Here is a 27,324-nt window from a genome sequence, read left to right as displayed (position 1 = left end):
GTGGTTGCACTCACATCTGAAATAGTTATGGTATCGTGCTCTACTAACTGAATTTGACTGAAATAATTAATCTAGCTGAAATAATTCATTAAGGTCTGATACTATATAATACTAATATATAAAATTATCTTGTTGTTTCATCATGATTCCAAAATGACCATAACACTATAAATTTGATCTGTAGATACTGTAATATATGACTGAAATAACTGTATATCTGACCTGTATTATCAGAATAAACTATAATATCTGAGTGTTATGGTTTTGTAATTCAGGAAATCATGGTATTTTATAAATATTGTAAAATATATGTTTGTAAAATATATGTCTGTAAAATGTTTATCTGTAAAATATCTGTCTCTATAATATCTATCTGTAAAATATATGTCTGTATAATTCTGTAAAATCTAGTAAAACATATTTTTGTGCCAAAAATACTGTAGATCATGGTATTCTAAAAAAAAACTATATAAACTCCATACTGAACAAATATCTACCTAGGCCATACAATCAATAAAACTCATGTTTTGAAATTTGTAAAACTGTATAATTTATACTCTTTATCATAATAAACAAATACTATAATTTACTGATATAATTTCTAAATTTACTAGCATAGCATATTTCCCTTACCTGGCAAACTAAGCTCGTCTGCTAATTTGCTAACTTACGCCCATGGCGTTCTTAATTCCATAATCCTGAAATTACACACACACACACACATATATATCCTTGCCAATCAATAGAATTTCTCAAAATAGTTTCATACTCACATTTCCTGAATCATAAACTACTTATTACTTACCTGGTTCCCTAAGGAAAAATACCCACTGAAAACCTAGCCTACCTGCCATATATATACCAACCTTGAATTATACAATATCTCAATTTCTCAATTTAACATCTGAAATACATTCACATCTAAGTTATACCTTCAATAATTAAATAATTAACCCAAAACACTCAAATAACACCCTTACCTCAGTTTTGGGATGGTGCCACAAAATCCTAAATTGAAATTCTACTCCGCCTACATTGTAGAGAATCTTCTCAGGAACACCGTGGTGTAGAAATTGTAGAGAGAAGGAAGAGGGGTCTTAAAAGAGAGAGGAAGAGAATTTGATTTGTTTTAAAAAAAATATAGCTCTCAGTTCTTTATAACTTTCAACACTGGCCAGAAAACCATTGCCAGTTTTCTATGCTTCTCAAAAAACCGTTGCTAGTTTTCTATTAATCGGCTCAAAAATTTAATGTTTTACCTTTACTCGACTGCAGTAACTTCCCAAAACCATCCCTGATTTTCTAACTCCTTCAGAAAACCATCACAAATTTTCTCTTTCTCCATCCAAAAATCCATTTTTCATTTTTCTTTTATTATTATAATTTCTGGGTTACTACATCTTTGTAGCAAGGGGCAGCATTTCTTGGGGTTTTCTTTGCAGCAAGGCGTAGCAGGCTTTGGCTGGGACTATGTGTTGATTTCTCTTCCATTCCCATGAGAAAAGAAAATAGGGTGAATTCGTTTATGTGGGATTTTATTTTCAGCATGAACTAATTTTCTTATTTTTAGGAAAACGATGTAATCTGGTTTCAAACTATGCTTGCTTGTCTATGCTAATTTGAAGTAATTTTCTTCCATGTTTGTCCGATTTATTCTAAACGCATTGCTTCTGATTAATTGGCCATTAATTAGAAGATTTTGATCCTGTGATTTGTTATCGAAAGAGGGAATTATAGGATAGATCTTGGATATTTCGACATAGGTAAATATAGAGATCAAGAGGCTTATATGAACCTATGTAGTATTAAAATCGTGGGTCTTATTGTGTTCTTACTTTAGTAATTTGCATACTCTTCGGTTGAATGATGAACAAGAATAGTTTCCAATTGACTATCGAAAGAAACTTTTGGATGAATTTGAGATTTGCTAACAAACAGAGAAAATTAATTCCTATTAGATAGATGACTAAAGCATAGTGAGAATCTAGGTGAAATCGATTTCCTAGAAGTTTTCTTTATCATTAATTTGATACTTGAGCAACTAGTTTTATTTTCCTTTGAATAGTTTCTTTAAAGTGATTTTTATTTCAATTTCACTTACAAAAAAAAAAGTCTTAATTTCTTTTCTAAATAAAGTCAAGATTAGTATAATTTTGTTACTTGGAAAAAGTAAGTCACCAATCCCTGAGGACGATACTTTTCTCATCACTTTACTATAAAACTATGATACTGTGTTCTAGCAATCTTGCACCGATCAAGTTTTTGGTGTCGTTGCCGAGGAATGAGTTTTTCTTATTTTTGTCAATATCGATACAAATTAATCCTGGTTTCAATTTAGAATTTTATTTTTATTTTTTATGTATTTAATCTTTTTTTTTTTCAGGTGTGTTTTTTATGTTGGATGTGTCATGCTAGAACCCGTGACATTAATCTTTTTTATTTGAAGATTGAAAGAACTCTCAGAGCACTAAGAAAGAAGAAGATACTAGCCATGGAGAATGGTCAACAGAATATGCAGCCACGCACCTTGAAGGATTATGTATAGCTAGTTTTGAATGACAACTACTTGGGTATATGACGCCAAATTAATGTCAACAACTTTGAGCTCAAACCTACGTTGATCAGCATGGTGCAACAAGCCCAATTTAGTGGATCGCCACTTGATGATCCCAATATTCATTTGGCAATGTTTCTAGAGATTTGCGACACTGTAAAGATCAATGGTGTTACTGAAGACACCATTAGACTAATATTGTTCCCTTTTACTTTGAGGGACAAGGCAAGAGGTTGGCTACAATATCTACAACCGGGAAGTATCACTAGTTGGTAGGACATGGAAAAAAAGTTTTTAACTAAATTCTTTCCCCCTATGAAAATAGCCCAACTCAGGAGTGAGATTGGTCAACTCAATAAAAATGATTATAAGTCACTTTATAAAGCATGGGAAAGGTATAAAGATTTGATTTGACACTGCCTACAACATGGATTGTCAAATTAGTTGTAGATTCTGATATTCTACAATGGGTTAAATGGGCAAACTCGGACTTTAGTTGATGCTGCGTCTGGGGGAACTTTGATGTCAAAGATGGCTAAGTGTACTACTTCTCTTTTGGAAGAAATGGCCTCAAATAACTATCAATGGACAACCAAAAGAACTATGTCTAAGAGAGTTGATGGGATTCATGATTTGGAGCCTTTTGTTTCTCTTTCAGCTCAAGTTGCTTCTCTATCCCATCAAATTTCAACTTTGACCACTCAAAGGATACCACAAGGTGCAGAGTATGTGGCAGCTATAAGTAGGACAGATTCGAGCAATGAAGCGAGTCAAGAACAGGTTGAATACATCAACAATCAGAACTACAACTATCGTGGTAGTCCGATGCCACAATATTACCATCCAAGGCTTCGAAATCAAGAGAATTTGTCTTATGGAAATACAATGAATGTGCTGCAACCTCCTTCAGAACTCGATAGTCAACAAAGCGAGAAGAATATACCACTTCAGGATGCCATGGTATCATTTGTTGAGGAGACAAAAGCAAGGTTTAAAAAGACTAATTCACGGTTGGATAACATTGAGACTCATCGTAGCAATATAGGAGCCACTATAAAGAATCTTGAAATGTAAATTGGACAACTAGCCAGGACCATAAATGCCCAACAAGGACGAACTTTTCCTAGCAACACAAAAGTGAATCCAAAGGAATAATACAAGGCCATCACACTTAGGGATGGAAGAGAAATTGAGGGATCACCATTAAAGGAAACCATGTCAACAACTACAGTTGAAAATAATGGCCAAAGCAAGAATAAAGTGGAAGAAGAGGAGATTATGAATGATACACCAAAAGAGATGGACACACCTCCAACAAATGCCAAACTATGTCAAATTCCTGAAGGACATCATTTCCAAGAAAAGAAGGTTCGAGGAGTTCGAAATAGCGAAGCTTACTGAAGAATGCAGTGCTATTCTTCAAAAGAAATTACCTTAAAAATTAAAAGATCCAAGGAGTTTCACTTTGCCTTGCACTATTGGAAATTCATTTTTTGATAAAGTTTTATGTGATCTTAGAGCTAGCATCAATTTTATGCCACTTTCTGTTTACAGGAAATTGGGACTTGGAGAGATGAAACAAACAACCATTTCTCTGCAACTAGTAAATCGATCCATCAAGTATCCACGTGGAATCATAGAAGATGTATTGGTAAAGGTGGATAAATTCCTTTTTCCTACTAATTTTGTGGTGTTAGATATGGAGGAAGACCAAGAAGTCCCACTACTTCTTGGCTGACCATTCTTGGCCACTGGAAGGGCTTTAATTGATGTTCAAAAGGGTGAGTTAACATTGAGATTAAATAAAGAAGAGATCATGTTAAACATCTACCAAGCGATGAGATTCCCTAAAGATCCAAGCACTTGCCTCCGAGTAGACGTCACTCGGCAAGGTATAGAAGAAGCCTTTCAAGAAGTTGTACCAACCGATCATCTAGAACAATGTATCACCACTTTATCCCATGCTTATGATTTTAATAATTTTGTTGTTTTTGAATCTGATTTACCTTTTGTCAGTGAGAAATTTCTCCACTATGTATTTGCCTTGGGCGCCTTGTAGTAGATTACAATATGTGGCAATGAAGTGGGGAGGATAGAACCTATGGTAGCAAAGAAGGATTCTATAATTTCTAAAGAAGAAATGCAACAAACTACAACCCCAGAGTTGAAGCAATTACCTGAGCATCTTCACTATGCATTCTTAGGGGATAGTGACACCTTTCGAGTGATTACCATGGTATCACTCACATCTGAAGAAGAGGAAAAGCAGCTGCGTGTGTTAAGGGAGCATAGAACAACATTGGGATGGACTATTTCTGACATAAAAGGTATAAGTCCTTCAATTTGCATGCATAATATTTTAATGGAGGAACTTTACAAACCGTCGATTGAGCACCAAAGAAGATTAAATCCAACAATGAAGGAAGTTCTGAGAGCTAAAATTTTGAAACTCCTCCATGCTGGAATTATTTATGTTATTTCAGACAACTCATGGATAAGTCCAGTGCAGGTTGTGCCAAAGAAATGTGGAATGACGGTGATGAAAAATGACAACAATGAGTTTATTCCTACAAGAGCAATCACAGGGTGGCATGTATGTATGGATTACTACAAGTTGAATAAAGCAACAAGGAAGGATCATTTTCCACTTCCCTTCATTGATCAAATGCTGGATCGATTGTCCGAATATTCCTATTATTGCTTCTTAGATGGTTATTCAGGGTATAACCAGATTGCCATAGCCCCTAAAGATTAGGAGAAAACTACATTCACATGCCCCTACGAAATATTTGCTTTTAGGAGGATGTGTTGACCTTATAGGCCATATCCAGTTTTGATTATAATAAATACTATGATATTTAATCTTTATCAAGTTTGTGTGCAAGTTCATATTATCAAAATTATATGATGGCACATGATGACTCAAAGGCAAAAGACGACCCAGAAGATTCACTTGTTGTAATTGTATATTAAGTTTAATTTGGGTCTGTAATAGTAATATAGGATCGGTCTGTAATAATCATTGCATATTATGCATGTAGGATCTATAAGCTCAGTAATGTCGTAGACAGACCGTAGGTTAATCAGATGACTTTAGGGCTAAACGTCAGGTTTTTGGGCGTACTTGAAAAGACCCTAGGTCCTTGCACAAACACATAAGACAGTTCCCAAAATCACTTATAATATCAAGGAAATTAATTGAACTAAAACAGGACTTAAAGGGAAAAATTAGTGAGGCTTCAAGAGACCAAACTATAGTGTTCAAAACACTTTGGGCGACTGAACTGTTGACAAATTAGAATGTTGACTAGGTTTTAGGCAACCAAACCATTCTGACTATAAAGTCCATGGGCGACCAAACCACTGCTCTAACTTTTCCCACAACCTTGGCAACCCAAACTTATACGTTCAAAAAGGCCTTCGGCTACTGAGCACATAAGTTTGGTAGATTGGACTTAGGACTAAGTGACCAAACTGTGATCTTTTGAAATCACCTTCGGTTCAGCAAACCGAGCTAAAATTTAGGCACCTGAACCTTCAAAAAGAACTTTTCCTGCTGTGTCTGTTCGGGCGACCGAACCTCAAGTCCAGAGCCCAAAACTCTCGGGGTGGCCAAAATATTACCGCGATTAATTAGTGTAAAACTGCATTAAATGATTTAAACTCATTTCAAAACAAATTTAATTACTACCCTTGTGTCCCAAATGGTCATTTTTTGAGTGTGCCTATTTATATATATCTTCATTTGCTCATATTAAGAGGAGATTTCTCTAAATTTTAAGAGATCCTTTTGTTCTTTCAGCCAAAAATACTCTTCCACTTAGCATTCCTTTGAAAGATAATCTTGTGTGAGAGTGTCCTAGTTCATCCTACATTGATTCTACTCGCCTAAACTCTCATTTGTTTAATTGATTGAATAATTTTTATCTGAGAGTTTTAGCACAAGTTTTCCCCCGATTTAAATCAATAAATCATTTGTGTGGAAAACTTGAAAGCTTGTGGGTCTTAGTATCTACATTGCAAGACACCTTAGCTAATAATTTTTGTGTGCACAAAAATCTTTTTACAAGCTAAGTTTTGAATAACTCCTGTGCTTGAATATTGAGTAAATATTTGCTGAGATATTTTGATTTATCTTGGTGAAAATTTTTAAACCCTAGGTTGTGATTGAGATACACTTTCATATATATTTTCAAAGATTAGCTTGTTCATACACTCTTATGCTTGATTGAGTATAGACATTATCTTAAGTGTTGATTGCACACATTTAGCACTGAGCTTATAAATCCTATTATATTGATGTCCATTGATTGATTGTAGTTGGTACATATCTGCTTGATTGAGAAGCATAATCACTATACCCGGTTTGGTTTGTACTGTATTGGTTTTATTCCAGGCGTGGGCCTGAAAAGGGAGACTAGCCCTGTTGAATAGTCTCGGATTGGCTTAGATCAGGTTAGGAAAGTTAGGTGCACCATCCTGGTAAGGGGTAGGTTGAGGTCAGCCCCGTTAATTGACTTGGTTGTAACCAGTGCTGCTCCACCCATGAAGTGAGCCTTATAGTAGAATCCTTGTACTTGTGAGCCAAGGAGGGGACGTAGGCAGTTTGCCAAACCTCGTAACATTTCTAGTGTCATCTTCATTTGCTACTTTACTATGCATGCTCAGTTAAATTACTTGTGCAATTTAATTTTTCACAAAATATATATTGATTTATATTACACGCACTAGATTGACCTTAGGTTTGTGTAATACTGCTGTTAGTGGATTGACCTAGGGGATTAATTTTTAAAATACCAATTAACCCCCCCCCCCTCTTGGGATTACACCAAAGTCAACAGGATGCCCTTTGGATTATGGAATGCCCCAGTGACATTTCAACGTTGCATGATGGCTATCTTTTATAATATGGTGGAAGAGATAATGGAAATTTTCATGGATGACTTTTCAATTTTTGTTACAGCTTTTGATCATTGTTTGCATAATTTGGCTCTTGTTTTGCAAAGATGTGAAGATAAAAATCTAGTCCTAAACGGGGAGAAGTTCCATTTCATGGTTCAAGAAGTGATTGTGCTTGGCCATAGAGTGTCATCTAAAGGAATTGAAGTTGATCGAGCTAAAATTGCAACCATTGAAAATCTACCACCCCTTAAGAATGTGAAGGGAATCAAAAGCTTTTTGGGATATGTGGGATTTTACAATAGATTTATAAAGGATTTTTCTAAACATTCTCAACCTTTATATAATCTTCTTGAAAAAAAATTATGCCTTTGACTTTAATGATGTTTGTTTGCAAGCCTTTAATGCAATCAATGAAAAACTTATTTCAGCACTAGTTATGACTATACTTGATTGGAGTCAAACTTTTTAAGTCATGTGTGATGCAAGTGACTTTGCAATTGGAGCAGTGCTAGGACAAAGGTGAAACAAACTGTTTAGGATCATATATTATGCAAGCTGGACATTGAATGAAGCTCAATTAAATTATACAACAACAGGGAAGGTGATGCTTGTTGTGGTTTTTTCTTGTGACAAATTATGGTCTTACCTAATTGGTGCAAAGGTGATAGTGTTCACAGTTGTAGCACTTCGTTATTTTTTTGGCAAAAAGGATGCTAAGCCTAGGTTGATTCGTTGATCCTGCTTCTACAAGAATTTGATTTGGAGGTTCGTGATAAGCAAGAGGAAGTAAGACTAGATTCAATGATCCAAGAAGCATTCCCTAATGAGCATTTGTTTCTATTTGAGATCAAGCTTCCTTGGTATGCTGATATTGTAAACTACCTAGCTTGCAAAGTATTGCCACCAAATCTCACTTATTATCAACGCAAGAAGTTTCTGCATGATGTCAAATATTATCTTTGGGATGAGCCTTTTCTATTCAAAAGATGCCCTAATCAAATCATTTGAAAACGTGTGCCAGAAGAAGAGATGCAAGCCATTCTTCATCATTGCCATTCCTCGTCATATGAAGGACACTTTGGAGCAACACAAACAAAAGCTAAGTTACCTCAAAGTGGCTTATGTTGGCCTTCTATTTTTCATGATAGTTATACTTTGGTGAAAACTTGTGACCGGTGCCAAAGTATGGGAAATATTTCAAGACGTCAGGAGCTACCATTGAAAAATATCTTAAAGGTTGAGTTATTTGATGTTTGGAGAATAGATTTTATGGTTCCTTTCCCTCCTTCTTTTGGCTATGTTTATATCTTGTTAGTAGTTGATTATGTGTCAAAATGGGTCGAAGCAATTATTACAACAACAAATGATGAAAAGGTAGTGCTCAAAAATCTGCATAAGAATATATTTACAAGATTTGGCACTCCATGAACTATTATTAGTGATAAAAGGACCCACTTTGGCAACAATTTATTTGACAACCTTCTTTATAAATATGGTTTGAAGCACAAGATAGCACTTGGCTACCATCCTCAAACAAATGGCCAAGCTAAAATTTCAAATCAAGAAATCAGGAACATCCTTGAAATATGGTCAACTCCAATAGAAAGGATTGGACAAAGAAGCTTGATGATGCTTTGTGGGCATACCACACTGCTTTTAAAACACCTATCGGGATGTCCCCTTACTGATTAGTGTTTGGAAAAGCGTGTCATCTCCCTGTTGAGTTGGAGCATAAAGCCTATTGGGCTATAAAGAAACTTAATTTTGATTTGAAGGCAGCAGGGGAAAAGTGATTTCTTCAATTGAATGAGATGGATGAGTTCCAGAATGATGTGTATGAAAATGCAAAAATCTTCAAAGAAAGGACGAAAAAGTGGCATGACAAATAGATTCTTAGGCGTGAGTTTGCTCCAAGACAGCAAGTTTTACTCTTCAACTCAAGATTAAAACTCTTCCAAAGCAAGTTAAGGTCAAGATGGATAGGTCCTTATACAATTGACAAAGTTTTCCCTTTTGGAGCAATAGACTTGAAGGACAAGATAGGGAATATATTCAGAGTTAATGGTCAAAGATTGAAGCACTACTATGGAGAATCCTTCCACGATCCTTGTGGTAACTTCAGTTTTTTGATTCCATCAACGATCGGTGAAGAAATCTAGAGAGAGAGATAGTAGGGAGAGTTTTAGAGAGAGAGAGAGAGAGAGAGATTTTTTTGAAGTTACTTAGTGAAGAAGTAAAGGAATTTCTATTTATAGGCCTTTGACCCGGCCAATTTCATCAACGAAATGGAGCCTTCGTCGACGAATCTTTCACTAACTTCATCGACGAATTGATGGTCTCGCCGACGAATCCGGATATTCCCAATTTCTAAAACTCCTCGGCTTCTCCTCATTGATGAGGCTCTGAATTTTGTCGATGAGAAGAACAAAGGCTTCGTCGACGAAATCTGGCTTCGTCGACGAAATGTGCCAAATTCCTAATTTGCCCCTATCTTATTTATTTAAACCCATTTATCATGGTTCGAGTTCTTACAATCTCTCCTCCTTACAAAAGTTTCATCCTCGAAATTTGCCATCTCTCATTCCCAAATTCATACATACAATCAAACACATAGACACAACTTAAGAGCGAACTGGCGATCACCACAGTGCAGTCCCATCATACATATACACATACGTACCCTCACTTATGGCGGAGGAATACCGTGGTTACATATACAACAGTCTCAGGAGTTCACAATACACACACTCCCGATGACTAACCACCTATCCCAACCCACAGTAGGATCATGTACAAATGCTCTAAAACAACTGTGGATACTTCCGGCGTATTTTCATTTCCAGTTCCCAAGAAGCTTCCTCAACCTTATGGTTTCGCCACAATACCTTCACTAATGGTATCTCTCAGGTATGAAGCTTTTGAACTTTACAGTCTAGAACCTGAATAGGTATCTCCTCATACGCTAAAGTATCCCCAATTTCCAACTCATCATAACTAAGAACATGTGAAGGATCCAACACATACCTCCTCAACATGGATACGTGAAACACATCATGGACTCTTGAAAGTGCTTGAGGTAATGCAACTCTATAGGCTACCAGACCCACTCGTTCAAGTACCTCGAATGGTTCGATATACCTCGGGCTCAGCTTGCCCTTTCTCCCAAATCTCATCACCCCTTTCATCAGAGCGATACGCAAAAATACCTTACCTCCCACTTCGAACTCTAACTCACGACGGTGAACATCTACGTAACTCTTCTACTGACTCTGAGCTGATCTAATCCTCTCCCGAATCAAACCCACATTCTCAAACGCCTACTGCACAAGTTCAGGTCCTAACACCTGACATTCACCAACCTCATCCCAACACAAAGGAGATCGACACCTCCGACCATACAAAGTCTCGAATGGTGCCATCCCGATACTAGACTGGACGATGTTGTTATAAGCGAACTCTACAAGTGGCATAAACTGTATCTAGCTACCATCGAAGTCAAACACACAAGCTCGCAACATATCTTCCAATATATATATCGTCCTCTCTAACCGTCTATCAGTCTGGGTGTGGAACACTATACTGAAAGTAAGCTTCGTCCCCAATGCCTCCTGCAAGCTCGTCCAGAATCGAGAAGTAAACCTCAGATCTCAATCTGACATAATGGACTCTAGTATCCCGTGCATTCTCACAATCTCATGCATATACAACTTTGCTAGCCTACTCGAAGGATAGCTAACTTTCATCTGTATGAAATGAGCATATTTTGTCAATTTATCCACGATCACCCATATAGCATTCTACCCGTGAAGCGCTGGTGGCAAATCGGTCACAAAATCCAAGGAAATATGCTCCCATTTCCACACCGGAATAGGCAAAGGTTGCAATGGCCTTGCTGGCCTTTGATGTTCAGCTTTCACTTGCTGACATATTAGACATTGCTCCATGAACTAAGCAATCTACCTCTTCATACCAGACCACCAGAAGGTCTCGTGCAAGTCCCGATACATCTTCATACTACCAGGATGTACCGTCAACATAGAATGATGCACCTCCTCTAGAATCGTCCTTCTGATCTCATCATCATTTGAAACACACAGTCTGGTCCCAAACCTCAGCTCACCTCCCTCAAAGATGTTAAACTCTGTAGCTAGTCCCTGTTGTACCTTCTCCATAACCTCTTCCAACTTTGCATCACTAGCCTGCGCGGCTTTTATGCGCTCAAATAAGGTCGGTTGGACCACCAAACCAACAAGATAATCCTAATGATCACCAACCACCAACTCTATACCTAAGCTTTCCAAATCCCATTCGATGTGACACTGAGTTACAACCGCAGATATAGCCGTAGGCCCTGACTTCTGACTCAACGCATCAGCCACCACATTAGCTTTTCCCTAGTGATAACTAATCGTGCAATCATAGTCCTTAATCAACTCTAGCCAATGCCTATGTCTTATGTTCAACTCCTTCTGCGTGAAGAAATACCTGAGGCTCTTATGGTTAGTGAAGATCTCACACTACACCTCGTACAGATAATGTTGCCAGATCTTCAGTGCATATACTACAGCAGCCAATTCCAGATTATGCGTAGGATAATTCTTCTCATACTCTTTCAATTGTCAAGAAGCATACACTACTACCTTACCCTGCTGTATAACCACACATCCCAGGCCTTTCAGAGATGCGTCGCTATAAATCACAAACCCACCATCCCCCGAAAGACTGGTCAACACTGAAGCAGTAACCAGCTAGTGCTTCAACTCCTAAAAGCACTGCTTGCAATCACTGGTCCACTCAAACTGTACTCTCTTCCTGGTCAATCGATTCAGAGGTCCAGACAGTTTAGAGAAACCCTCTATGAACCGACGATAGTAACCCACCAGTCCCAGAAAACTCCGAACCTCCCGCACATTCTTTGGCCTTACCCAGTCGACTACAGCTTCAATCTTGCTAGGATCAACTAAGATACCATCCCCAGTAACCACATGGCCTAAGAAGGCAATCTGATTCAACCAGAATTCACACTTCTTCAATTTAGCATACAACTTATTTTCCCACAGAATCTGTAACACTAATCTCAAATGTTCCATATGCTCTTCCGTACTTCTTAAGTATACCAGAATGTCATCAATGAATACCACCATGAACTGATATAGGTACTCATGGAAGACCCTATTCATCAGATCCATGAACACCACCAGTGCATTCATGAACCCAAAAAGCATGACTAAGAACTCGTAGTGGCCATATTTTGTTCGAAAAGCAGTCTTTGCTACATCCTCTGCTTTAACCCTCACCTGATGGTATCTTGACCGCAAGTTGATCTTCAAAAGGACCCGCGTCCCCTGTAACTAGTCAAAAAATCATCTATACGAGGTAAAGGATAGTGATTTTTCACAGTTACCTTATTAATCTCATGGTAATCAATGCACATCCGCATCGACCTTTCCTTCTTCTTCACAAACAATACTGGAGCTCCCTAGGGCGAAACACTAGGTCGAATGAATCCCTTGTCTAGTATTCTTGTAACTGCTCATTTAACTCTTGAAGTTCCTCTAGAGCCATCCGATACTGAGCTTTAGAGATTGATGCCTTATCGGGCAACAACTCTATTGTAAACTCCACCTCACTATCCGGAGATAAACCAGGTAAATCATCTAGAAATACATCCAGGAACTCGCTGACTACCCGAATGTCCTCGAGTCTCAACTCATCCCGCGGCGATTCCTTCATACAAGCTAGGTACCCCTAACATCCGTCCAAGAGTAGCCTCCTCGCCTGTAGTGCCGATAGAATCTGTGGCACTAGACGCACGCACGATCCCACGAATTCATACTCCTGTTCCTCAGGAGGTCTGAAAACTACTACCTTCCTACAACAGTCGATCACAACATAACTGGAGAATAATCAATCCATCCCTAGAATGACATCGAATCCTGACATATCGTATACCACAAGATTCTCCGATAACAGGCTATCCTGAATTTCCACTGGGCAATCTACCAACATCTTCCTATAGAAAGATACACTCCTAGATGGTGTAGTAACAGATAACACCTCATTCATGTCTCGGGTCTCAACCCCACACCGTCCCACAAAATTCACAGACACAAAGGAATGGGTTGCACCCGAATCAAACAAAACAGAAGCTTTATTCAAAAGCAATAATAAGGTACCTGTCACCACGTTACTTGTATGCTCAGCGTCCGCTGGAGTAAGAGAGTATACTCTGGCCGGAGTTGTATTTTCCTGAACGGTTCCCCGAGGTACACTACAAAAAAATAGGTTTTTAGTGATGAAAGTATTAGTGATGGTTTTAAAACTATCACTAATAGTGTGGTATTAGTAATGGTTTTTAAGAACCGTCACTAATAGTGTAAGCATTAGTGACAGTTTTAAAACCGTCACTAATCCTTTCGTCACTAAAAATAGCACGGTAAATAATTTTCGTGCGAATATTTTTTCGGGAAAATATTAGCTACAATTCTAGGGTATTAGTGACGAATTAAATTCGTCACTAAAAGTCACTTATTAGTGACGATTAACTAACCGTCACTACTAATATTTATGAATAAAAAAAAATTAGTTAAGGGTATTAGTGACGGTTTGGAAGAACCGTCACTAACAATGTGATATTAGTGACGGTTTTGAAACCGTCACTACTAGCGTTTTTATTTTAAAAAATGTAAAAAAAAAAAAAATAGTTTACGGTATTAGTGACGGTTTGGGAGAACCATCACTAATAATGGGTTATTAGTGACGGTTTTGAAACCGTCACTACTAGTGTTTTTATTTAAAAAATAATTAAAAAGAAATGGTTAAGGGTATTAGTGATGGTTTGGGAGAACCGTCACTAATAAGGGGGTATTAGTGACGGTTTTGAAACCGTCACTACTAGTGTTTTAATTTAAAAAATTTTAAAAAGAAATGGTTAAGGGTATTAGTGACGGTTTGGGAGAACCATTACTAATAAGGGGGTATCAGTGACGATTTTGAAACCATCACTACTAGTGTTTTCATTTAAAAAATTTTAAAAATAAATAGTTAAGAGTATTAGTGACTGTTTGGGAGAACCGTCACTAATAAGGGGGTATTGGTGATGGTTTTGAAACCGTCACTACTAGTGTTTTCATTTAAAAAATTTTAAAAAAGAAATCGTTAAGGGTATTAGTGACGGTTTGGGAGAATCGTCACTAATAAGGGGGTATTAGTGATGGTTTTGAAACCGTAACTACTAGTGTTTTTAGTTAAAAAATATTAAAAGATAAATAGTTAAGGCGGTATTAGTGATGGTTTCAAAACCGTCACTGATGCTCAAAATCTGAAATCCCTGCTTTTTTACCTGCATAATTTCCCCCACTTTCCCAAATTTATTCTTTCTCCTCCCGCCTCCTTCTGCCTCCTCCCGTCTCTTCTTTCCCCAAATTCCGATTTGGTTTCCTTTTTCAAAGTTAAATAAAGCTTGTTCGTTTCGGCGAGCGGAGGATGACGAGAGGAAGAGGATCGAAAACCCTAGATCAGCAATGGCTTCGCTGCTACTATAGTCTACACTTGTAATCTACGATCGGCTGCTCTTCTCTGCTGTTGATGTTCAGGTACGTTCGTGCTTCAAGCTTTTCTCTCGCATTTCGTCGGGTTCTTGCTTGATATGAGGTTTGGGGTTGGGTATTTCCATGCTGCAAGTGCTCTGCAATTATTTGTTTTGGTTGAGGGTGTTTATCTTTGTTTATTTATTTATTCAAAAAACATTTTTTTGGGCTGGAATGACGCCGGACTTGGCGCTTCTCCTTTTCATTTGTGTTGTTTTTGGATTGTTGGGACTTGGGCTCAATGTTCTGTTTTTTGAGTTTTGTTTTTGTTTTTTGTTTTGTTCGCCTTTTGTGTCAAATGTTACTGGTGGTGGAGTGGAACTAAAATTTTAAAATTTAATAAAATTACAGAAAGATCATATAATCTACCATGCAAACAGCTAGGATATTAACAATATTGAAGTACCAGATTCAGTTAGGATAAAATATTAAACGTTTTTCACATCCAAACAGGCCTTGTGTGTTTTTTATGGAGATCCATCCTATGTGGATCCGTGGTATGGAAGAATTATATACATTGTTTGAGAAATGTGTTTTTTCCATAGAAAAAAATAAATGCATAACAGGGTTTTATTTTGCATTGCTTGCTCAAGTTATTTTTGTGTTTTGCAGTCTAGTTTGAATTGGGTTCGTGGTTTTGTTAACAGAATCATAATTGAGTAAGCTTTGTTAATAGGAGCCATTATCTAAGCAACCTTTCTCATTTTTGTAAATCCTTAATTTGCATTAGATTTACCACACTGAGACAGAGAGGCATATGCACACATATAATGACTCCTCTGGTTTAAGCATTAACTGAATAAAAAATATCATGTATTTGAACAACAGTTATACCTCCGGTGTCAGCATTAATTGCATAAAATATGATGATTTGAGTTTCTGTGTGCAACAAGAAAATAAATTTTTTTACTCCAAACAAGAAATAAAATTTCTTCAATCCGAAAATAAATTTTTTTCTTTGCTCATTGAAAAAACAAAATTTTGCATAAACACACAATTAAACCTTAAAAAATCTCAAATTAGCGCTGAAAACAAAATGAGTTTAAGCACAGCAAATAAAATTCCTTTAACCCTATACCATGTTTTGTAAATGTTGAGGATAAGGGATAGATTAATTAATGTTTTGTTTGGAAGTATGTATTTTAAATCTTAGATTAGATTTGGTTAATCTGGATAAATTTTAATACAATTTTGTATTATATCTTATCCAAAATTCACTGACTATCCAAACATAGGGTGAGGGTATTTAGTCTAACCTAGTCACTAAGACGGACTCATCTTATAAATAACTATTCCATTCCCACCTTATTTTATTATGTGAATTTAAATCCAACATAATCTTACTATTAAATTTAATATTTTAGCTATGATGATTTTTCAAATGTTAGCTATTATTCTTATGGTTTCATGTTTATTACGCTAAATGTTATTTATTTATTTATTTTAATTTAGTGCATAAAAGGTGTGATCTAGCTTTAAGCCATAGAACATTTTTGCTTCCAATAACTACCCCTTCTTATGATTTACATTTTGTTGGGCAACTGTAGGACACTACATATCATATACCTCTTTTGTGAGTTTAGACAAAACCAAGTTTGTTGTGTGAAACTAGAGGTCGTGTGCACAGTGACTATATGCATCGATATATTTTCTTCGTAAGCGCGAAATTAACTTTAAGGATAATAGTTCTTCCCCACCTTCCGATAAGTAATTATTTTTGTGCTTAGTATTAATTTCATTCCCTCTTTTATGGTTGTCTGAAACTCTTTGGATACTCAACTAATTTACCAGAATAATGAATCTGTCATCTTCCTTTCTCCACTTAAATATCAAGATATTATCTCAAATAATAAGTTAAAACTCTCAAAATTTGAACCATGATAATTTAATCAAGAGAGACCGAAATAAATGAATTCTTTTAACATATAATAATTGCTAGGAATTAGTATTGGACCCAATCTTCATCATCACTAAAGCCAAGAGCCCCCATTTAAAGCCACTTCGGTATCAATTTAATCAACAATACATGAATTTAGTTCGCTTAGATGTACATTAACTCATGAGCCTTGCCTTCAGTCTTCTTCTTCATATTAGGTAACTTCTTAGCTAGGATGGATTTTAAGCTCATTCTCCTTGGTAAGCTAGGACATACTTCCAAAGGCCAACTTTTGTGCATTCTAATAGATATTTGTTTGTTTTATTTTTTTCCCTATCATTTATGCACATTGCTTATAAAAGTGTTTGCTAAAATTCCTACATGAATTATGAGGTCTTTGCAATAGTTATTCTATTTGTTAAATTGCTTATGCGTTGTGAAATATTCAAATAGTTATCAAAGCAAGTGGAGGTTCCCCGGTTAGATTTCTACAAATAATGGAAAAGAAAAGAGTAGGTGTTTAGGATTGAATTGCCAGGCCAGGACTTTTATTGTGGGAATAGACTGCTGGAAATTCTATATCTTTTAATAGGTGTCATCACTACTGTTATGATATTTGTTTACTCCCATATAAAAGAGCAGGTGTTTAGGATACTATTAAAACAATGTTATATTTGTTTGAGATCTTTCATAGAATATTTTGTTTCTGGCAAGCTTCCAATACATAAAACAACCAAAAATTTTGAAATTCATAGTTTTGAACCCTAGAGAGAGAGATGCTACCTGAATGTCTGGCTAATAAAGTGTATATGTAATGATATTTTAGGAGCTTTAATCTTAGATTTAAATTTACACAAATCCTACAGAAAGGCTTTTCAATTACACTGAAATTGTTAAATACTCAAATAGTTCTCGATCTAGAGGGCAGAAGCATAGTTCTTATTAATGGCTCTTTTAGATTGAAATAGAATATTATTTTCCCCTATTAGCGGATTGAAGCATGTTTTACAGCTTGGAGGATAATTTCACGTGAAACCTCAAGCCAATTTCTATAGAACTTCCATGATTGATATTAGTAGAGAGATCCCGCGATGTGTCTCCATGACCCATTCTGGGCATGCATGCTGCCAGTTTTACCTCCTGCATAGATGCAAATATAAGTTCGTTAATAATTAATTCATAAATGTGCACATGCAAACACTTTTTCTATAATTTGCTTCTCCAATATGCAAAAATAGAAATGGAAAACAAAAAGCAACAATGATACAAAATAGATCTGTTACTTTTTTAAAAATCTCTTATTCAGTTTTTTTTTATAATTTTTTTCATGTTCCTGATTTGTTAATTTTGTTTCAATGCCAAAAAATCCATGTTGTTGTAATTGGAATTTTTAAACACAAACCTTTCTTTATATGTATATGTGTTTCAAATATAAATGTTATATTGAGCATATTCAGTGTCAAAAATTTTGTTCAAACTATCTAACTAATTAAATGAGCATGTTTTGTGTTTTTAAGCGCACGTGCATTCGCTTGCTCGTGCACTTTTGTGTGTTTAATTGTGGATACGCCTATTGCATCCTTGTTCGTTTCCTGGTAAGCCTTTGTTTTTGCAACATTGTTAATAATGAATCATATTATCTAGGTATTTTATAATTTTGATTACAATTCAGTGTTTTCTCCATGCTTAAGTTGTAAGAGAATATCTTCTTGGTTGAAAGGAAAGTTTTATAGGACAATTGTAAGTCAACCCATGCTATGTGGATCAAAAAGTTTGCAATCAAAATGATAATAATTACAAGTTATTATTATTGCTGAAATCATGATATCAAGGTGAATGAATCACAATACAAGAAAGAAAAGAGAGAATAAGAAATGAGTGTATTTGTGAGAAATAACTAGTAAGGACTAAAAGAAGGAACAACCTCAAATCAAGTTAAAGGGAGGAAAAGGGTCTGCAATAAAGGCTCAGGAGTAGTATTTGTTGTCTATATATTTTTTTTATATGAGTAATAACATTTTGCCATACGCAAAAAGGTCCACTATCCAACTATATGTAAAATCTTTAATCATGATTTGCTAGGCTTGTCAAACTTATGCTTCAAGTAGTTATGCGCTTTTTCATTTTGTGCGTGTATGCATGTATGGGCCTTGCCCGCGTGGGTGGGGGTGAAGCAATGGGAAATATGAGCCTTAAGCATGTCTTAAGGATCGGGACTGATATCTTCGAGCTTTAGCCATAGAGGCTTATATTCCTTGATGCTCTTGAGCCAGATTCAGGTTATCATCGTAAGGCATATGCCTCATGCATTAACCATGAATAGGATCGTGAAAAGCCTTCACTCTCTTGCCATGCACCATTATCAACTATTCCTATCAAATTTTGTTATGATTTACAGAAGTTGATTAATTGAGGCTATGTCTAACATCAATAATAACATTGTTCTTTTTCAATTGGATTTGGGCATGCCAACCTATACTACAAATGTTAATCATAATTTTTGCAGAACTGAGCCTTGCTTGGTTTTTATTTGGTATTGCCTTTCCTGTATTTTGAACATGGGTCTAGCTTTGCTGTAATTTCAGTCCTTGTCAAACTTTTAGGACAGAAAAATTTTTTGGTTTTTAGAACTTAAATACATTGAAGGGTCTTCTATGTAGTTGTATAATCCACTGGGTGTTGTTGAGCATCGCAATAAGCTTGCTGGATTCAGATAATCCAAAATATAGTGCTGCTCGTTGAATTGATGAAAAGCATTACAACATTTATCTCTTAATTTTAAGGTCCATGAATACTGATCAACACAACAATAAATCAATATTATTTTTATTTTAGTAATTACATATGGGGGGAGTAATTGTAGAGTTACGAGCCTACATGATAGAAGGTCAAACGAGTTTTAAAATAGTTCGTTGATTTACTTTTTGTCACATAATTCATATGTCATGAATATATGACTGTTACATTATTTAATGTTTATTATATGAAGCTCCTGTGCACTCGCAAAATTCATTACTAGTTGGATAATGTGAACTGTTTATTGTAAACACTTAGATTTGGAGCATATCTCTATGGAAAATGTCATATTTACAGGAGAAATGCTGCCGAAATTTTTCAAAAAGCATATATTAATTTTTTTTAACTTTCTTAATTTGTAGGGTTTGCGACTGCGACAACGTTAGGACGATGTCATGCACTACTGATGTAGTTTTTCACTTTTTTTGTTATATAAACAGATGAAATGTATTTGAATTTGAATAATGTATTTGTATTTAAATTTGAATTTGTATAAATGTATTTGAATTTGGAATTATATTTGTATAATATATTTGTATTTAAATTTGAATTAGAATTTTGAATAATTTATGAATTTCATTGCAATTATGGTTTAATGTTATGTATAAGAAAATATAATTTAATTACAGATTTTTATAGGAATTAATAATTAGAAAAAAAATTAAATTCACTAATAATTGTCCAATTTAAGTATTAGTGAAGGTTTCAAAATTGTCACTAATACTATGCCTTTAGTGACAGTTTTAAAATCGTCACTAAATCCATAAGTGACGATTCTGCAAAGCAATAGTGATGGTTCTAAAACCGTCACTAATAATAGAGCATTAGTGACGGTTCTAAAAACCGTCACTAATAATAAAGCAATAGTGACAGTTCTAAAACCGTCACTAATAATAGAGCAATAGTGACGGTTTTAAAATCGTCACTAATAATAGAGCATTAGTGATGGTTCTAAAACCATCACTAATAATAGAGCAATAGTGACAGTTTTAAAACCGTCACTAATAATAGAGCATTAGTGACGGTTTTAAAATCATCACTAATAATGGAGCAATAGTGACGATTTTTGGTCGATCCAGTGTAGAATCTATAGTGACGGGCTTAGGTTTTTAGTGACGGTTTTAATCCGTCACTAATACTCTATTATTAGTGAAAGTTTGAAAAATTTTCTCACTAATAAGTATTAGTAACGGCAGGTATAGCAACTAATTGAAAACTGTCACTAATACTAAAAAAATCGTCACTAATACTAGTAATAACGGTTTTGTGAGTATTAGTGACGGTTAAACTGTCACTAATAACCTTATTTTTTGTAGTGGCATATGGTTGCTCCCTCAGTTCCCATTGAATGCAGGCATATCTTGCCTCGGTGCTTGACAATCATGATACATGTGACCTGGCTGGCCACAGTTGTAGCAATTACCCTTAAATAACCAACACTCACCCTCATGCCACCTGTGGCACCAGGTACAATGACCACTAGTTTGGCTCCCCTGAGAAGCCTGGCGCTCGGTATTCTGGCAGTAACATGAGCCCTTGCTCCTCTTCTTCCACAATCCCTGACGAGATCCTGTCTAAGAACTAGAAGGTACTTTCCTCTTCCTCGATTACTGATCCGCCTCATCCTCTCGGATACTAGTCTCGATCACCGTGGCCTTATCCACTAACACTGAGAACTCACGGATCTGAAGCATACCCACCAGTCTACGATATCCTTCCTCAAACCCTTATTGAACCTCTGAGTCTTCTCATACTCGCTTGAGATCATACATGGTGCAAAGCGGGACAACTCTATATACCGAGCCGCATACCCCTGCACCGTCAAATTCCCCTGCGTCAGCGCAGAAAACTCATCTACCTTTGCATCACGTACGGAAGCCGAGAAGTATTTGTCAAAGAACACCTCCTTGAATCGGCTCCACGTTATCTCCTCAGGACCACCCCTCTGCTTCTCCAGCAGATTCACCGCAGTCCACCATTGACCCGCCTCCCTAGATAGCTGGAAGGTGGCATAAAGGACTCACTGCCTATCCGTGCAGTGCAGGAGCTCCAAGATCCTCTAAATCTTCTCCACCAAATCCTCTCCTATCATCGGGTCAGGTCCTCCAGAGAATGTCGGAGGATGCATGCGTGTGAACCTCTCAATGGTGCACCCCGTAGCAGTAGGAGAGCGCTCGCGTCTCCTCACACTTCGCCCAATCTCCCGCAATACTTACCTTGTCAAATCTCGAGGCACAGAAGGAGACTCATTACTTGTAGTCTCCTCGGAGCCACTTCCTAGGTCATTATCCTTGGGCTCCATTCTGCAGCACAATAGGAATCTATCAGTATCCCTACAACACATACAGTTAACACACTGATCTACATTAATCATGTTAATTACTCCCTACCAGGTCTAGGTCTTACCTATCACACCGAAATGAAAGTCATCAATGATCTGCCCTGCTTTTACTGGAATCGTCATCCTCGGAAAAACACGGAACACCATCGACAAATCCCGGTTTAACAAATGAACAACCCTCAACTAACTCTACCCATATCCACATCCTATGCTCTGGTATGTACTCATAACTAAGCCTAACCAAGTCTACAAGATCTAGTAACCTGGTTAGCTCTGATACCAAGCTGTCACGCCCTGAAACCCGAAATGAGACCCAGGGGTGAAAATGTAACCTAACTTATCCCTGTATCATACAATCATCACAGATACAGTACAAAGGATGAGGGTCCGACCCCGTGGGGTTCCCAAACACCCTAAACACATCCAAACACAATCATATATATAGTGGAAAAATCATACATACATATGCAGTACCATACTAGAGTCTATACAAGAGCAGACACAATACTCTATCAAAACGTACAAACGGGTGCCCAACACAACCCAAAATGGCAACCCACCAAAAGTATAGTCCCAGAACTTACGTAGTGCTAAACGCAGTACACCTGGCCACTACGCTCCCTACACCAGGACGCTAGTTCCAGTTACCCAAACGACTTGTAAAAATGTACGTACAGCAGGGGTGAGACACCTCTCAGTAAAGAAGAACACAGGTTATATCGGTGTGTGGCATTTGAGTGTTAGCATGATGCAACATACAAGCAGTTGAATGCAATTCAGTACTAATTCACACAGTGCATACACACACACACAACACATGATCCGCAACTCGGTGTCGTCGCACCCTTCGGCCCGAAGCTGGTCCGCGATATTCGGCGTTGGCCCGGCCAACTCGCAAAGCACGGCGCCATCGGCACATGGCTAGTCCCCAACTCCCATGATATCGTACGAACGCTAACTGGTGGATCCACACCCTTCGGCTTGATCTGACGGTATAGGCTCACGCCCTCGAATATAAAGCCAGACACTCTTGCTTACGTGGCACGCGATAAACACACACCCTAGGATATAGAGCCAGACACTCTCAGTACCTAGAATCCTTTCAGAACCCTGTTCCTACTAGCAATTCAACAGTCACACACACACATGCATGCTCATATAACAAAACAAACCACACCCATTTGGTAATCTAAGTTGTGGTTTTTCAAACAAATACAGTTTAAATAAGTCAAGGCACGACCATCCCAATCACGCAGTATAAATCAACATATACACAGGTTTTCATCAAAACCAAGGATGCAGCCCGTCGCCCCCTTTTCCCAAAACTGTAATAATGAAAAACCCATAGTTTTCCCCATTAGATCCCCCCAAATGAGTAGCCAAAACACATACAGGACCGTGAACCACAGTTCCACCGAGTCCGATTTCAAAAATAATCAATATAAACATAGTTCCCCTTACCTTTCCTCGGATAACAAATCCTAAACTCCAAGGCCTCTAAACAGCGAACCGAGTTCCAAAACCTACAAATCACAGTACAAAATATGTTCATAAGACCATTAGCTACAAAACTACCGGATCATAAATGAAAACCGAGCCTTACCTCGATTTTACGCCGAAACACGAAAATCTCCGAAATGAGATTCTGATCTGTAGAAATTGTAGAGAATCCTTCCACGATTTTCGATTCCATCAACGATTGGCGAAGAAATCTAGAGAGAGAGAGAGAGAGAGTGGGGAGAGTTTTAGAGAGAGAGAGAAAAAAAAATTTTTTTGAAGTTACTTAGTGAAGAAGTAAAGGAATTTCTATTTATAGGCCTTTGACCTGGCCTATTTCATCAACGAAATAGAGCCTTCATCGACGAATCTTTCACTGACTTCATCGACGAATCGATGGCCTCGTCGACAAATCCGTATATTCCCAATTTCCAAAACTTATCGGCTTCTCCTCGTCGACGAGCCTCTAAATTTTTTTGACGAGAAGAAACAAGGCTTCGTCGATGAAATCTGGCTTCATCGATGAAATGTGCCAAATTCCCAATTTGCCCCTCTCTTATTTATTTAAACCCATTTATCATGGTTTGGGTTATTACATCTTCTCACCTACTTGCCATATCCAACCGTGACCACCCTAGATCAACTTATTCACAAACTTATCGTGAATACATCTGAGGCATTAACCGGTTGAAGAATCTTCACACGTGAAAAATATGTGTCGTGTCATTGACTTTTTGTGATATTTTTGTGGAGTAGGCATTAGCATTTCATTTCATGCGCATTTCTATTTCTTATTCTTTCTTCTGCTCATTCTTCATTTTCTATCTTTTCTTGATTAATTAAGACAATCATTACACTTCGTTTGTTATCTTCATACCATCAACAAGAATTAAGTTCGCATAGTGGTCCATGAACTAAGTCTATCTCTAGGGGTGGCTCAGCCTTCACATCCTGAGTAGGCTACAAGACCTAGGTTTTTATCTCCCAACTAGATGTCACCTCTAGGCTAGCAAATCAAAAACAGAGACTAGTATACAAAGAATCATCCAGAAAGAAAAAAAAAATAAAAAAGAATTGAGTTCCATGAACTTTGATTTTATGTTAATGCTCAAAAGGACAATAAATAGCTCAAGGATATCTCACAAGGTGTCATAGTCGCCACGGGTGTTCTCTCAGTGCTCATAGGAAACCCTAAATTCAATAAGTCACGTGAATGTGTTTATTCAGTCTCGTGAGATGCCATGTAAATACAAGAAATTATATAGTCAGATTAACACGAGTGTACTACCAATCAATTATTCATGGAATCATAAAATCATATAAATAGAAACTACGCATAAATGACTCAAGTGTGTCATTCTTAAGTTATACGCAAGTATGTGAAAGGTATGAGTCAATGTTATGCTTGGCATAACTCAATGTAATTACTCAATGCTCTTTCTTTCTTTCCTTTTTTTTTTTTGGTAATCCATAACAATATTTTTCCAAGGTAAACCAACATATGTTTAAAGCACGCAAACCACAGGGTAAATTCTCTTCCACCCCCCAACTAGAATGTAGCATTGTCCCCAATGATGCAGGAGAAATGACAAAATTTACCCGAGAGAGCAGTTAAACATAAAACAAAACAACTGTAAAAATATAAATGAGAAAAAGAAGAAGTACCTAAACCGCTTTGAAAAGAATATAATCCTAGGGAATAAGAAATAAAAACTAAAGAAAAAAGGAAAACAATGATAAAAATATAAATGAGAAAAAAACAAAAAAAAACAAAAAAAGAAAAAAAAAAGAAAATGAACTATACTAAGTGGGATCAAGCAAATGTAGAGTAGATTCCTCAGGTGCAAAGTTAGAAATAAAAGGCTTGAGCCTTTGACCATTAACCTTAAAAACATTGTCATTGTGAGGATTCAGAATCTCTACAACACCATGAGGAAAAACAGTCTTCACCACAAAAGGTCCACCCCACCGAGACCTTAACTTACCAGGAAACAAGTGTAGTCGAGAGTTGTACAATAACACCTGTTGGTCAGGCTCAAAAGTCTTACACTGACTGTGTTTATCATGAAAGTTCTTCATTCTTTCCTTGGACAATTAAGAATTATTGTAAGCATCCATCCTCAACTCGTCCAATTTAGATAATTGCAATTTTCTCACACAACTTGCATCATCAATGTTAAAATTGCATTATTTAATTGCCCAATACGCCTTATGTTCCAACTCTACAGGCAAATGGCAAGCCTTACCATACACTAATCTATATAGAGACATGTCTAAAATGGTTTTAAAAGCTGTTCTATAGGCCCACAAGCTATCAGACAATCTCAAAGACCAATCCTTCTTGTTTGGGTTAACAGTTTTCTCAAGGATGTTTTTAATTTCCTTATTTTCTAATTCAGCTTGCCCATTAGTTTGAGAATGGTAGGTAGTAGAGATTTCGTGATGGATACCATACTTCTTCAATAAGGCTGAAACATGTTTGTTGCAAAAGTGCGTGCCTTGATCACTGATTATGGCTTGAGGCATGCCAAACCTTGCAAAAATGTTTTCTTTCAAAAAATTTATAACTACTTGATGGTCATTAGTTCTACAAAGGACTGCCTCAACCCACTTAGAAACATAATCAACGGCAATCAAAATGTATAAATAGCCATAAGAAGAAGGAAATGGTCCCATGAAATCTATACCCCAACAATCAAAAATTTCAATCACTAGTATAGGTTGCAAAGGCATCATGTTTCTCCTAGCGATTCCCCCTAATTTTTGACGAGGTTCACAAGCTTTATAGAAACTCAAAGCATCCTTAAACATACTTGGCCAATAAAACCCACTTTAAAGAACTTTAGCCACTGTTTTGTGGGCGAAAAAATGCCCACCACAAGCTTCTGTGTGGCAAAAATTTAAAACACCAGAAATTTCGTTGTTAGGCACACACTTCATAATGATCTGATCTAAACAATATTTAAATAAATAAGGATCATCGTAAAAGAAATTCTTAGCTTCAACCTTCAACCTTCTGATGTCTTGAGCATTCCAACAAGGTGGAGTTTTCCCTATGACCAAGAAATTCACAATATCAGCATACCCTGGTAAATATTCAACTGCAAATAATTGTTCATCAGGAAATTTATCAGAAATTAAAGAAAACTTCTTAGAAACTTCTAGTTGAAGCCGAGAAAGGTGATCTTCCACCACGTTCTCCACTCCTTTTTTATCTTTTTTTGTGAGATCAAATTCCTAAAGCAGAAGTATCCACCTTACCAGTATTGGCTTAGTATCCTTTTTTGATAGTAGAAATTTTAGAGCTGCATGGTCAGTGAATATTATGACAGAAGAACCAAGAAGATAAGATCTAAACTTATCCAACGCAAATACTATAGCTAGTAGTTCTTTTACTGTGGTGGAATAGTTCTTTTGTGCAGCATTTAAAGTTTTACTAGCATAGTATATAACGTATGGCAGTTTATCTCTTCGTTGTCTAGGAACAGCCCCCACGGCAAAGTCACTTGCATCACACATTAATTCAAAAGGAAGTGACCGGTCAGAAGATCGAATGATAGGTGCAGTGGTGAGACATGTTTTCAATTCATCGAAACCATTTTGACACTCTTGTGTCCATTCAAATTTAACATCAACCATCAAAAGTTTGCAAAGAGGTTTAGAGATATAGCTAAAAATCCTTATGAATCTTCTATAAAAACCAACATGCCTTAAAAATGATCTGACATCTTTCATATTTTTAGGTGTAGACAAATTTGAAATCAAGTCT

General features: G+C 36.7%; 1 non-coding gene across 1 annotated transcript; it reads right to left on the bottom strand.

Moving 5' to 3' along the window:
* Positions 1–2,881: 2,881 nt before the first annotated feature.
* Positions 2,882–2,988, bottom strand: LOC131145290 (small nucleolar RNA R71). The gene has a single exon (XR_009134073.1). It is a non-coding gene; the product is annotated as a small nucleolar RNA R71 (small nucleolar RNA).
* Between the last annotated feature and the right edge of the window lie 24,336 nt (positions 2,989–27,324).

The sequence above is a fragment of the Malania oleifera genome, chromosome 12 (assembly GCF_029873635.1).
Source record: "Malania oleifera isolate guangnan ecotype guangnan chromosome 12, ASM2987363v1, whole genome shotgun sequence".
In the NCBI taxonomy this organism is placed as follows: domain Eukaryota; kingdom Viridiplantae; phylum Streptophyta; class Magnoliopsida; order Santalales; family Ximeniaceae; genus Malania; species Malania oleifera.
The sequence above is the reverse complement of the archived record's forward strand: the minus strand, read 5'-3'. Positions and strand labels throughout refer to the sequence as shown.